This window comes from Oryzias latipes, chromosome 19, assembly GCF_053564925.1.
Source record: "Oryzias latipes strain Hd-rR chromosome 19, Olatipes_Hd-rR_3.1".
NCBI classification, from domain to species: Eukaryota; Metazoa; Chordata; class Actinopteri; order Beloniformes; family Adrianichthyidae; genus Oryzias; species Oryzias latipes.
Window position 1 is genome coordinate 10,681,207 of NC_136255.1, and position 9,463 is coordinate 10,690,669.

The following is a 9,463-nucleotide window of genomic DNA, read 5'->3' on the forward strand; positions in this document are numbered from 1 at the left end:
CACTCAAAAGTCAAAGTTCTCATTTGCAGTTGAAGAACGTCTTATATCTTGTCACCAAGTCACTGGAGAAGTCCAAACAGTGCAATTTGGAGCTGAAAACGCTTTTTTGACACTTTTGAATGAAAAACTGTTTAATTGTGGCCAAAATGCACTCAAAAGTGAGGAAAGTGTTATTTCTTGTCACCTTGTAAGTGGGGAAGTCGTAAATGTGCAATTTGGAGCTGAAAACTACGGTGGCCCTGAAGTGCAAAGCATTCAACAAATCACTCGATACAAAAACATTTTTAAGATCACAACAACAATTAAAAAAAAAAAAAAAATTTAAAAAGCAGCATTACATTTTAGAAAACAAAACAAAATTTCAGAAACCAAAACTTGAAAAACAAAAATGACAAAAAAAAAACCATTTCAGAAAACAAAATTAATTTCCAGGAAAAAAAAAAAATATTAAAAAATGAAAACATTTCAGAAAAAAAAAAATCCAGAAAAAAAATTAAATATTAAAAAATGAAAAACATTTCAGAAAAAAAAAAATTCCAGAAAAAAAATGAAATATTAAAAAATGAAAAACATTTCAGAAAAAAAATGAAATATTAAAAAATGAAAAACATTTCAGAAAAAAAAAAATTCCAGAAAACAAAACGAAATCTTCAAAAATGAAAAACATTTCCAAACCGGAAGAGGCAGGTACTATGGGACAACGCTGATTGGATGATGATTTTTGTCAATCATTTGAACTGAAAAGTATTTTAAATGAAGCGATGACGGGTTTTATCGTCCAAACAACAATTTACTATAATAATCCACGTATTTCCCATTTACATATCAAATAAAAAATGCAGCAAACTGTTAATGAACTTTAAAATTATTTTTTTAACATTTCGCCTGACACACGGTCACCCGGAAGTAGTTTGTGAGCACTTTTACCTTGAACGCTGTGCGCTAATGTCTACGGCTGCGAGGTTCACGCTGTCAATCATCTTTAGGTAAGAATCAATTCTGTGATCTTTTCTTTTGTCAGTCACATGTCTCTAAGGATGTTAATTTTAGGATGTTAAAGTGCTGCTTTGAAAAGATAATTTATTTTTATCTTGCGCATGCGCAAAAGGAACCCGATGGAGACGAACCGTCTTCACATGATAGCCGTTCCCGTTTTCGGTGACAACATGAGAGAAAAAGCTCCGAGCCAGCCTGATTCTGTGATTTATACAGTAATTACAGTAATTATATGGCATCAGTGTTGCTAAAAATCGACTTTAAGACTGAAATCAGTAAACAAGTTCTTATGGGAAATAATATTTAAGTGCATTGTATATTTTTGAACCGTGCATATACACATATACTGAAACTTAAAAATGAACTTTAAAAGTTTATAAAATACTTAATTGAATTAACATGTGATATTTCTGCAGGTGAAGTTACTCAAAGCGAAGTTCCAGAAAGGTTTGTGCTGCAGAAGAACAGATGGCAGCTCTACATGGGAATACAAAAAGAATAAAGTCATTCATATCATTGTGCAGTGTACAGGCAAGTCACCATGATTTATGTGAAATGTAATCAATAAATATTATTTAACCTTAATATCTAATTTTTTTTTTTAAATTGCAGGTCCTTTAAAAAAAGTCTTTAACCTGCTGCATAAGCCTGATTAGTTGTAAATGATGCAGTGGGGAGTGAAAAACGAAGCACAATTCCTGGCTTTAGCGTCGGGCTGATGATCTGGAAATCACATCTGAGGAATCGCATCAAACACTTGTACAACTCCAAACAACTTAATGTTCCTTTAAGCAAAACTCCAGTTTAAAATGTTCATATTTGTCATGTGAGGGGTGGCTCGAGAGCCGGTAGGACCCAGGCGCAGAGACGGGAGGCAAACGGGTTCAAGGGCAAGGGATTTAATAATAACAAAAAGCGCTGCAGAGCAGGATGACAAAGCAAAACTCACTGTGGCGTGGCATGAAACTTGGCATGAACAGACGAAGACACATGAAGACATTAAACACACGACCAGAAGTTAATGGACCAGCACACGAGGAAGGCAGAGACAGAACTTATATACAGACAGGGCAGACAAGACACAGGTGAACACAATCAGGGCAGATGGGGACCAAAGGAAGTAAAACTCACGACACAAGACAAGACAGGAAACCTTTCAAAATAAAACAGGAAACAGAACTTAACCATGACAGAACAAGACAGAAAGCAAAAACCAATACAAAAGAAACTCAAACCATGACAGTACCCCCCCCTCAAGGAACCGCTCCGAGGTTCCCAAAGTCAACTGAGGGGGGGGCCCCGGAGGTCAAACCTCGACGGGCATAAGAGTCCAAGGAGTCAGGCGGACGGCCGGGGTTCCGAGCCGTCCGGCGAGGCAGGTCCGGAGGACGGCCGGGGTTCCGCGCCGTCCGGCGAGGCAGGTCCGGAGGACGGCCGGGGTTCCGCGCCGTCCGGCGAGGCAGGTCCGGAGGACGGCCGGGGTTCCGCGCCGTCCGGCGAGGCAGGTCCGGAGGACGGCCGGGGTTCCGCGCCGTCCGGCGAGGCAGGTCCGGAGGACGGCCGGGGTTCCGCGCCGTCCGGCGAGGCAGGTCCGGAGGACGGCCGGGGGGCCGGGCGGTCCGGCGAGGCAGGTCCGGAGGACGGCCGGGGGGCCGGGCGGTCCGGCGTGGCAGGTCCGGAGGACGGCCGGGGGGCCGGGCGGTCCGGCGTGGCAGGTCCGGCATGAGATCCGTGGAGTCGTCAGGCGTGGAGTCGTCAGGCGTGGAGTCGTCAGGCGTGGAGTCGTCAGGCGTGGAGTCGTCAGGCGTGGAGTCGTCAGGCGTGGAGTCGTCAGGCGTGGAGTCGTCAGGCGTGGAGTCGTCAGGCGTGGAGTCGTCAGGCGTGGAGTCGTCAGGCGTGGAGTCAGGCTCTGGCGGGTCGGGCCAGCAGTCAGGCTCTGGCGGGTCGGGCCAGCAGTCAGGCTCTGGCGGGTCGGGCCAGCAGTCAGGCTCTGGCGGGTCGGGCCAGCAGTCAGGCTCTGGCGGGTCGGGCGTGCCAGTGGAAGCAGGGACCGGTTGGGGTTCAGGCGGCACCCCCCTGGGAGCTGGAACGGGTCGGGGCGCAGGCGGAACCCCCCTGGAAGCTGGAACGGGTCGGGGCGCAGGCGGCACCCCCCTGGGAGCCGGGACGGGTCGGGGTGCAGGCGGCACCCCCCTGGGAGCTGGGACGGGTCGGGGTGCGTCCAGGACCACCACTGAACGTGGCTGTGGTGCGTCCGGGACCACCACTGAGCGTGGCTGTGGTGCGTCCGGGACCACCACTGAACGTGGCTGTGGTGCGTCCGGGACCACCACTGAACGTGGCTGTGGTGCGTCCGGGACCACCACTGAACGTGGCTGTGGGGGACGGCGGGGACGACGGCGACGACCCCCCCTCAGGGCAAGACGGCTCCCTCTCCAGTCAAGACGGCTCCCTTCCATAGCAGGAGTGAAAAACCGGAGCATGTCAAAGTCCCAATAGGACCTGGTCCTCTCTGCTTCGAGGCAGTAGGCCTCCAAAAGCTGCATGTCCCGCTCTGCTGGGTCCAAGAAATAAGGCTGGTCCATTCTGTCATGTGAGGGGTGGCTCGAGAGCCGGTAGGACCCAGGCGCAGAGACGGGAGGCAAACGGGTTCAAGGGCAAGGGATTTAATAATAACAAAAAGCGCTGCAGAGCAGGATGACAAAGCAAAACTCACTGTGGCGTGGCATGAAACTTGGCATGAACAGACGAAGACACATGAAGACATTAAACACACGACCAGAAGTTAATGGACCAGCACACGAGGAAGGCAGAGACAGAACTTATATACAGACAGGGCAGACAAGACACAGGTGAACACAATCAGGGCAGATGGGGACCAAAGGAAGTAAAACTCACGACACAAGACAAGACAGGAAACCTTTCAAAATAAAACAGGAAACAGAACTTAACCATGACAGAACAAGACAGAAAGCAAAAACCAATACAAAAGAAACTCAAACCATGACAATATTAGGCTTGCTTCATTTAGGAGTTTTTCCATGTTTACCATTTTAGGTTTTAAAGCTTTATTAACAAAGTTGATGTTTGATTTTCAAAGCTGTTGTTTAGAAATGTTTTTTTGTCAATGAAAAAACTGAATGCTGACGTGAGGATTGTAATAATGGATATGAAAATAAACAAATTTGTTTCATAGCAATGCAGTATATTTATTGAAAACTTAACATGAATACGTTATTCAGTAACAGAAACAAAGAAACAGTTGTGGATTTTCCTTTAAGGGCTTCTTCATGCAGTCAATCAAATGTTGCGCTTACATTCAGCATTTACTCAGCGTACCTGTCAGTCACATTTATTAGAGGAAAAAATGCATCTGGGAAAAGTCTGTTTGTGCTTAACAACTATATCAAAAAGAGTCATGTCAGGGAAGGTTTGTCCACATTGCTGCTCAGCATCACATCCAGAGGAAGATGCACAGGTAAGAAACGCCAGTTCCTGCTCGTACATGCTTGCAGCTTCCTCTGCCCTGGACTCCAGCTCCATTGAAATCCCTGACAGAGATAAATTAATAAATTAAAAATCCCTGACAGAAAAACATCAGCTGCCGTTCATCTTTCATTCAGGAAAAAGTTGAGTTCATCAAAATGAGGAGAAAATGGGTTAAACCAGAAATTCATTAGGGAGGGGTCAAAACACCAAACTCAGAATAAAATACATTATTTCAGTCTTATAAAAAATACATTCTAAAACAATTTGGTATTCCTCCTCTGCCTGAAAGACTAAAACGTTTTTTTTAAAGATTTATTTTACACTACAGACTTTGCCACCTTTAGTTACACACCTGGACGTGTCTGATGATGTGCACATCCAGTCATTTACTGTCATGTTTCTGTGCACTGACACACTCTAAAGTCACAGATCTTAATAGTGTGAATAAGAAGCATTCATAAATGTTATTCTGAGACACAAACTGCTGCAGTTTACCTGACAGCTTAGCTGATTATGCGGCTGGTACACCTGTCTGAGAATCCTGCCCACGTGACCCCCCCTCTCCAGCTGATGAGGTAACCTGTCATTAACGTATGACTGAAGGATCTTGGATCTGTCTGTAAACACCCACCTAGAAATCACGTTTAACGCTACATTTATTAGATCAAACAAATGTGCCTCCATACCTTATCTGTGGATGGCGGGACTGCATTTCCTGATGTGCGCCGTCTTAACACCCGTTTCTTCGCAGCTGCTGCTTCAGACAGAATCCTCTCACGACATTTTGAAACATTTGTAAACCTGGTTGGTGTTGATATTTCTGCGTGCGTTCTGTCATCACATCCGCTAAATATTCAAAGATTAACGTTTATGTTAACGTTTTACCGTCCCTTTCTTTGTTTACCTGCAGAACGGACGTCATCCACACAAACTACTTCCGGGTGACCGTTCTGCTTCAGACGAAATATTCAAAAAATAATTGAAACCTTCATTATCTGTTTGCTGCATTTTTGATTTAATATGTAAATGGGAAATACGGGAATTATCATGGTACATTGTTGTTTGGACGATAAAACCCGTCGTCGCTTCATTTAAAATACTTTTCAGTTCAAATGATTGACAAACATCATCATCCAATCAGCGTTGTCCCATAGTACCTGCTTCTTCCGGTTTGGAAATGTTTTTCATTTTTGAAGATTTCGTTTTGTTTTCTGGAAATTCATTCTGTGTTCTGAAATGTTTTTCATTTTTTAATATTTCATTTTTTTTCTGAAATGTTTTTCATTTTTTAATATTTCATTTTGTTTTTCTGAAATGTTTTCATTTTTTTTATTTCATTTTGTTTTCTGGAAATTAATTTTTTTTCTGAAATGTTTTCATTTTGTAAAATTTCTTTTTTTTCCTGGAAATTAATTTTGTTTTCTGAAATCTTTTTTTCTTTTTTTTCTTTTTTATGTTTTGGTTTCTGAAATTTTGTTTTGTTTTCTAAAATGTAATACGCTTTTTAAATTGTTGCTGTGATCTTAAAAATGTTTTTGTATCGAGTGATTTGTTGAATGCTTTGCACTTCAGGGCCACCGTAGAAAACGCATTTTTGACACTTTTGAATGAAACACTATTTTTTGTGGCCAAAATGCACTCAAAAGTCAAAGTTCTCATTTGCAGTTGAACAACGTCTTGTGTCTTGTCACCTTATAAGTGCAGAAGTCCAAACAGTACTATTTGGAGCTGAAAACGCCTTTTTGACACTTTTGAATGAAAAACTGTTTAATTGTGGCCAAAATGCACTCAAAAGTCAAAGTTCTCATTTGCAGTTGAACAACGTCTTATATCTTGTCACCAAGTCACTGGAGAAGTCCAAACAGTGCAATTTGGAGCTGAAAACGCTTTTTCGACACTTTTGAATGAAAAACTGTTTAATTGTGGCCAAAATGCACTCAAAAGTGAGGAAAGTGTTATTTCTTGTCACCTTTAAAGGGGGAAGTCGTAAATGTGCAATTTGGAGCTGAAAACGCATTTTTGACACTTTTGAATGAAACACTATTTTTTGTGGCCAAAATGCACTCAAAAGTCAAAGTTCTCATTTGCAGTTGAACAACGTCTTGTGTCTTGTCACCTTATAAGTACAGAAGTCCAAACAGTACTATTTGGAGCTGAAAACGCCTTTTTGACACTTTTGAATGAAAAACTGTTTAATTGTGGCCAAAATGCACTCAAAAGTCAAAGTTCTCATTTGCAGTTGAACGTGTTATATCTTGTCACCAAGTCACTGGAGAAGTCCAAACAGTGCAATTTGGAGCTGAAAATGCTTTTTTGACACTTTTTGATGAAAAACTGTTTTTTTTACAAAATGCACTTAGAAGTGAGGAAAGTGTTATTTCTTGTCACCTTTTAAGTAGAGAAGTCCAAACAGTGCTATTTGGAGCTAAAAATGCTATTTTGACACTTTTGAATGAAAAACTGATTTATATGTACAACAGTGACGTGCGGTGAGGTTAATGGCTGGTGAGGCACTGACGTCATCAGTCAGATTTACAAACATATGAACCATACTGAGTAACTTATTCACCATTTGATTGACAACAGTTGACGTGTTTTGTTTAAAATATAATCTCAACATATTTTTTTTCATATACAAACTGCAGCATAGAAAAAAGCACAAACGTTATTATCATCTTACCTTTACTTGTAAATAAAGTCCATATGCCGCTCCTTCTGAAGAAAATGACTTGCCGCTTGCTATCACTTATTCTATTGTTTTTTAGCGTCATAATCTCAGGGCTCACCGGCGCCCCCTAACATGAGGCACGAGAACTGCTGGCCTCACCCAGCGGCTTTTTCGCCGGCGTTTAGCGCTCAGCACAAGAAACACGTCCCTCACATACAGTTATTTATAAAAACAAGCACTGTGCATCAAATATATCTGCTAAATTATGTAAACTCAGCTCATATAGTACAAGTGATTGAACCGACATACAGAGAGACAGCAGCACCGTCTGACTGCATAGGTATTGCGCAATCCAAGGTGAGGCTCAGCGGGCTGGTGCCTCATCACACGTCACTTCTTAGTATCTGAACGGCAAATGCGGAAATTCAGCGATTTTGAAAAGAAAAAAACACCCAGAAATGGTAAATTTAAATGGAAAAAGACTGCAAAGCACAAATTACTGATTAAATATAATAATTGAATTTATTTTTTCTCTTTTCTTCCCATAATGACAGGTGAGGCACAGCCTCACCTGCCTCTCCTGACTGCACGTCACTGATGTACAAAATGCACTCAAATGTGAAGAAAGTGTTGTTTCCTGTCACCGTGTAAGTGGAGAAGAACAAACAGTTCTGTTTATAGCTTAAAATGCATTTCTGACACTTTTGAATGAAAAACTGTTTTTTGTGGCCAAAATGCACTCAAAAGTCAAAGTTCTCATTTGCAGTTGAACAACGTCTTACTTCTTGTCACCTTATAAGTGCAGAAGTCCAAACAGTGCTATTCGGAGCTGAAAACGCTTTTTTGACACTTTTGAATGAAAAACTGTTTATTGTGGCCAAAATGCACTCAAAAGTCAAAGTTCTCATTTGCAGTTGAACGTGTTATATCTTGTCACCAAGTCACTGGAGAAGTCCAAACAGTGCAATTTGGAGCTGAAAATGCTTTTTTGACACTTTTTGATGAAAAACTGTTTTTTTGTACAAAATGCACTTATAAGTGAGGAAAGTGTTATTTCTTGTCACCTTTTAAGTAGAGAAGTCCAAACAGTGCTATTTGGAGATAAAAACGCTATTTTGACACTTTTGAATGAAAAACTGATTTATATGTACAAAATGCACTCAAAAGTGAAGTGTTGTTTCCTGTCACCGTGTAAGTGGAGAAGAACAAACAGTTCTGTTTATAGCTTAAAATGCATTTCTGACACTTTTGAATGAAAAACTGTTTTTTGTGGCCAAAATGCACTCAAAAGTCAAAGTTCTCATTTGCAGTTGAAGAACGTGTTAATTATTGTCACCTTGTAAGTGAAGAAGTCCAAACAGTGCTGTTTAGAGCTGAAAACGCATTTTTGACACTTTTGAATGAAACACTGTTTTTTGTGGCCAAAATGCACTCAAAAGTCAAAGTTCTCATTTGCAGTTGAACAACGTCTTACTTCTTGTCACCTTATAAGTGCAGAAGTCCAAACAGTGCTATTTGGAGCTGAAAACGCTTTTTTGACACTTTTGAATGAAAAACTGTTTATTGTGGCCAAAATGCACTCAAAAGTCAAAGTTCTCATTTGCAGTTGAAGAACGTCTTATATCTTGTCACAAAGTCACTGGAGAAGTCCAAACAGTGCAATTTGGAGCTGAAAACGCTTTTTTGACACTTTTTGATGAAAAACTGTTTTTTTGTACAAAATGCACTTAGAAGTGAGGAAAGTGTTATTTCTTGTCACCTTTTAAGTAGAGAAGTCCAAACAGTGCTATTTGGAGCTAAAAACGCTTTTTTGACACTTTTGAATGAAAAACTGTGTATTGTGGCCAAAATGCACTCAAAAGTCAAAGTTCTCATTTGCAGTTGAAGAACGTCTTATATCTTGTCACCAAGTCACTGGAGAAGTCCAAACAGTGCAATTTGGAGCTGAAAACGCTTTTTTGACACTTTTGAATGAAAAACTGTTTTTTTGTACAAAATGCACTTAGAAGTGAGGAAAGTGTTATTTCTTGTCACCTTTTAAGTAGAGAAGTCCAAACAGTGCTATTTGGAGCTAAAAACGCTATATTGACACTTTTGAATGAAAAACTGATTTATATGTACAAAATGCACTCAAAAGTGAAGAAAGTGTTGTTTCCTGTCACCGTGTAAGTGGAGAAGAACAAACAGTTCTGTTTATAGCTTAAAATACATTTCTGACACTTTTGAATGAAAAACTGTTTTTTGTGGCCAAAATGCACTCAAAAGTCAAAGTTCTCATTTGCAGTTGAAGAACGTGTTATTTATTGTCAC

The 9,463-nt window shown here is 41.1% G+C and overlaps 1 long non-coding RNA gene across 1 annotated transcript; it reads right to left on the reverse strand.

The window, feature by feature from the left end:
- Window positions 1-4,180: 4,180 nt before the first annotated feature.
- On the reverse strand, window positions 4,181-6,221 carry LOC144987793 (uncharacterized). Its single transcript, XR_013651459.1, has 2 exons — window positions 5,172-6,221; window positions 4,181-4,547 (listed from the first exon to the last, which is right to left on the reverse strand). It is a non-coding gene; the product is annotated as an uncharacterized LOC144987793 (long non-coding RNA).
- Window positions 6,222-9,463: the final 3,242 nt, after the last annotated feature.